At 42.2% G+C, this 5,458-nt stretch overlaps 1 non-coding gene across 1 annotated transcript; it reads right to left on the bottom strand.

The window, feature by feature from the left end:
- Nucleotides 1–2,329: 2,329 nt before the first annotated feature.
- Nucleotides 2,330–2,433, bottom strand: LOC112923117 (U6 spliceosomal RNA). The gene has a single exon (XR_003235608.1). It is a non-coding gene; the product is annotated as a U6 spliceosomal RNA (small nuclear RNA).
- Nucleotides 2,434–5,458: the final 3,025 nt, after the last annotated feature.

The following is a 5,458-nucleotide window of genomic DNA, read 5'->3' as shown; positions in this document are numbered from 1 at the left end:
TGGAATCAGTGAATGAAATATTTGAGAAGAAAAGCAATGGCTTATTTACTCTTGATGATTTTATAGAGGCAGTGGGGATGCTGTGATGCAGAAGCAGATTGTCCTTTCTTGAGTCATTTACCAAACTGGAGCATAGAAGAATGTGGTGTATTTTTAATAGAATGACAGATAAGATTACTTGCTTCTATTAGCAAGAGCAATGGGTAAGGTCAGTCTTGTCCATGGAGCTTCCAGTGCACCAAACATATCCCCTGTTTAGATTCAAAAATAAGCACATTCCAAGGAGGTGAGGAGCAGATAATCCTCCAAATGAAATTAGCTTTACTTTATCTGGGAGGCAGTTTCGATGTGGCCGAGAGAGCCTGGGGATAGGAGCCAGGTAGACCAGAGTTCTGATCACAGGAGAGGGTGTGTGATGTTGGACAAGTCACTTGACTCCTCTGGGTTTCAATCTTCTCCGCTACAAAATGGGTATGATAATAAATTCTTAAACACCTAGCAAAATTCTGGACATGTCATAGGTGTTCGATGAATGTGCATACTTTCCATCAACCTCCAGCTCATTCAACCAGCAACTCCAAATGCCAAGCACATTCATCCTGACGCACAAGAAATGCTTTCCTGTGGTCAATGATGATAAAGGAGCAAGAAACTGAAGAGTTGAAAGGAAAACAAACAAACAAATAAACCACACGTCCTAAGCCCACAACCTAAGAAATCGTCCCTCCTCACGCAGTTTCTATTCTAGGTTTTAGGTTGCCAATCTGGGAATACTGTCAAAGCAAATATTAGTTAAAAGTTGTTTACCAAGGGACAGGTAGTTAAATATTGTGTACAGCTGAGAGTATTGTTATCGCAAACCTAAAATAATTTTTCTCAAACCTTTATTTATAAAGGAAGACGTTGGACAGAAGTGTTCAAATGTGTCCTGAGGCGGTCGGAGGATTTTTTTTCTTGTCATTTCCTTTTGTAGACCGAGTGTCTGATTGGACCACTGTAATGCTTTCTTTTTTGGTTGTTTTTAAACAAAGTGCCTGTGTATTCTGATTAAGGAAATAAATGAAATGTGTGTGTACCTATACCTGTGAATTATTTCTCAGTTCCTAAAGAGATTACTCAATCAGTATTGCCAGGGCCCGAGAAGACTCCACGGTTCATAGAGAAAATCAATCTATCACACTCCCTTTAATCAGTGCAAACATTCGGCCAAGCCATTCTATCAGGTTTTTTTTAACATACAGTATCGATTGTGTATCAGGAGGAGAAAATGAAAATAAAGAACTCTAAACCTGGAAGAGGTCGTCCATTTCCAAATGCAAATTGAGATCCAAACATTAAACAATAGGGATCGTCTAATCCTTTTACAAAGGCACAAATTGCAAATCAGACTCCCAAGCCAGAGTGGCTTTTGCTTAACAAAGTCTTTAATGCAAAGAATCCCTTAGGCAAAGCCTCCTCTGTGTCTACAATCTTTGGCACCAAAAGAGCCTTAGATGTCAGTTATGCTCCCTAGCTATAAAGTTAATTGTCCTTGAAACAAAATCAGGTTGTCCCCCTGGTCCAGATATACAATCTCCAAACCATATGAAGGTGTCTTGGTTTGCCGATTAAGCTTCAATTTGCCTGAATCATTAATTCCAACACAACTTTGAAATATTCTGTTGAATAAGGCTGAAACCTCCACGCTGAACCTGAATAACACGTTTTAACATGCTTTAACATGCACCTGATAAACAAGTTGGATGTATCTAAAATAATAAGCAATCAAGAAAATTGTAGGGGAAAAAAATGGTATATGTCGTTGTAGTTAATGTGGTTGAGTCTGTCAGAGAACTATCGGATCACTTTCTAAGAGAGGTAAATAATTTTTACTGGCTAGGATGCTGCTTTTCACTTAAGCTACACTTTCTACCCCCCTATGGAGCCATTGTACCAGGAAAAAAAATATCCGCAGACTTGTATATTTATATACGCTTGTTCATTTTTGGTTCCCTTGCCCTTTGCACCAGTGGCTGGTCAAGTAGGTCTTTGAGCAGATTGTATGTGTTTGAATGGAATTGCATGGGAAGAGAAAGCAGCAGAACAAAGCCAGAATTATATAGTAACACTTTTATGGAATGGTTCCTGTGTTCTCCATAGAAGGGTACAGTGCTAAGTATCATAGTACCTGTCTTAGCTGGCTGGTTAGCACAACACTAACAGAAGAACTATAGAGAACAATGGAATACTTTTTTGGACATCAGCTCACAGTGTTACACTGAATTTAGAATGTTTTTTATTCCCTCTCTTTTTTTCCTTTTTTTAAAATCTATTTATTTATTTATTTTTTAGTTATATGGGACACTTCATGAATTTGCATGCCATCCATAGGGAGCAATGCTAATCTTCCCTGTGTTGTTCCAATTTTAGTCTCTGGGCTGCTGAAGTGAGCACCAGAACTTTCCTTTTAAAACCATCCTTTTTGCGTGGTGTGTTTTAAATTCTTTATTTCCCACCTAAGCTTCCCTTGGGTTCTCAGGATACAGACGTCTGCCGCTGGGCTGTTAACTGAGACTGAGGTACTCAGTGGTTGGTGTTCTGATCTGGACTTGATGTGACCTTGGGCAAGCCTAGTTTTTTAGATGGGCCTCCATTTTCTCCTGGAGTCAAATGGTCTTGAAGACACTTTTCTGCTCAGAAAGTCTGTAATTTTATTTATGCCTTTATTTGTTACAAAGTCTATGTAATTTTATAGTTCTACGGTTTGCAATCTGTTCCCCATTCCTCTGTGAGCCAGCGAGGAGGCATTTGTCAACTTCATGCACTGTGTCCTCGACTCAGTTTATGTAGATATGTTCAGAAGTCGGAAAACTACTGTCTTGCAAGCAGCAAGGAGAGTTTCAAGCTTGAAAAGCCTCAGACCAGGTGGGTGGTGGTTGCACAGCCATTGATGGATGACCCTTCCTTATTGGGGTAGACTGGCCCACCCAAGATCCTACCGCCTAAAGCGCCTTTGTTAAGCTTTTAAAGTGTGATTTAATCAAACAAAACTTCATTGACATAGGTATACAAGACACTTATAATTTTGCCCTAGAAAGGAGGCACAGTGGGGGCACCTGGGTGGCTCAGTCGTTAAATGTCTGCCTTCAGCTCAGGTCTTGATCCTGGGGTCCTGGGATCAAGTTCTGAATCGGGCTCCCTGATCAGCAGGGAATCTGCTTCTCCCTCTGCCTCTGCCACTCCCCTTGCTCCTTCTCTCTCTCTCTGTCAAATAAATGAATAAAATCTTAAAAAAGAAAGAAGGAAGGAAGGAAGGAAGGAAGGAAGGAAGGAAGGAAGGGAGGAAGGAAGAGAAAAAGAAAGAAAGGAAGAAGGAAAGACACAATGGACCTCCTAGGATGAGGATAAAATACTGCCTTTTGGGGGCCTTTTTCCAAATTTTGGCTTCCTGAGGCCCATGCTTAGTGGTCCCGCTTCCTATGGATCACCTGACACCCATCTGCCTCCCCTAAACCACAACGAACCCCTCAAATGAGCAAAATTATTTCCAGAATCAATGCAGAAAATCACCTGGCAAGGGGCACCTGGGTGGTTCAGTGGTTGAGCATCTGCCTTCGGCTCAGATAGTGATCTCGGGGTCCTGGGATCAAGTTCCACATCAGACTCCCCACAGGAACCTCTCTTTCTGTGTCTCTCATGAATAAATAAAATCTCAGGAAAGAAAGAAAGAGGAAAAGAAAGAAAATAAGAAAGAAAGCCACCTGGCAAGAAAGAGTCCTCTGAAAAGAGATGCCAGGACTGGGGCTAAGTATCCAATAACTGATTTTTTTTTTTTTTCAATTAAATCCAGTAACTTTGGGTTTTCAAGGGCAAATGAGGAAAGCTTCCAGTGCCCTTCAGGAACTCATTGTCTGTTGGAGGAGCCAGACCCATAAAACCTTGTAATATATGAGGATAAGAATTTAATGACAGATCTAAATCAACTCAAATGAAAGAGACTTTAAATAAAAGCTGGGCTTTGAAGGATATATAGGAGCTTGTCCGGAGACTATGGATTTTTCCAGAAGCAGCAGAGATCCATATCTGTAAGCAAAGGCTCAGAGGCTGAAACAGGCATGGTGCATTGGGGGTCAAGGGTAGTTTAGCATGGCTGGCACAATTAAGAAGTAATTGGATATTTAAGGAGAGGATACTGGAGACGAGGTAGGGGCCACAGTTGGAGGGTTAACCATTTCCATCTTTACCCACCAGGAACTGGGGATCATGGGAAGTTAAGGAGTAGGGGAGGCGGTGGCTGGATCTGTTTGACCGGGAGACCCATGTGCTAGGCCAGAGCTGGAGATAAAAACAGGAACTCTTTCTTCCACCTCCATCTACAAGTAGATTGTGCTCATAGTTAGAGTGACCAGCTCAAGAAAGGTGTGTGGGAAATCAGGCTTCCCTGTCAGTCTACCTCAGAATAGCACATTGGTTGGGAGATAGAAAGTCTGGGGCCTTTTGACTCTGTAGAGGATAATATTGGATGTTAGAAAAATCCTTCTGAACTGGGGTGTATCCATTTTGCATGTCACTGTACCTGTCCAGCAGACTGAAGACTGAAGTATTAGGAGAGAAATGCTTTGAGTATGTCAGCAAGAAGGAGAAACAAAAACCAAACACTAATTCATACAGGGAATCTCAGTTTCCCGTTTCATAAAATCCCACCCCTACCTTCGTTTTGTGAGGACCTACTGAGGTAAAGGAGAATGTAAAGGCTTCATAGGTCTCATAGGGGTGTGCAGAAGGAAGGGGTTACGAACACACCAGCAGAAAGTGACCTGGTCAGACAAGGTGCCTGCTGATTGAAAAAAATCCCTTCCATCTGTCATGTCTAAGAGACTGTTTCGTGGCTTGCACCGGTTCACTTACCTCTCTAGCTTTCAGTGAGTAGATCTAGAGTTCCTTCCATACCTCTGTAAAGTCATTTACCCAGTTTAGCTTTTGAGTGGGTTGAGTGTCTGCCTTAGGCTCAGGTTGTGATCCTGGGGTCCTGGGATCGAGTTCTACATCGGGCTCCCCATGGGAAGACTGCTTCTCCCTCTGCCTATGTCTCTGCCTCTCTGTTTCTTTCATAAGTAAATCTTTTTTATTTTTATTTTTTTTCTTTCTTTATTTTACGATAGTCACAGAGAGAGAGAGAGGCAGAGACACAGGCAGAGGGAGAAGCAGGCTCCATGCACCAGGAGCCCGACGTGGGATTCGATCCCGGGTCTCCAGGATCGCGCCCTGGGCCAAAGGCAGGCGCCAAACCACTGCGCCACTCAGGGATCCCTTCTTTCATAAGTAAATAAAATCTTAAAAAAAAAAAAAAAAAAAGTGAGTACTGTAGATATAGCATCCGAGTGTCGCAGCAGGCTGGCCCCATTCAGTAACGTGTTGATCCAATGCCAGTGAGTACAGATTCAAGTATCATAGGTGATGTAGGTTTTATTACCCCACT

This window comes from Vulpes vulpes, chromosome 12 (assembly GCF_048418805.1).
Source record: "Vulpes vulpes isolate BD-2025 chromosome 12, VulVul3, whole genome shotgun sequence".
NCBI classification, from domain to species: domain Eukaryota; kingdom Metazoa; phylum Chordata; class Mammalia; order Carnivora; family Canidae; genus Vulpes; species Vulpes vulpes.
The sequence above is the reverse complement of the archived record's forward strand: the minus strand, read 5'-3'. Positions and strand labels throughout refer to the sequence as shown.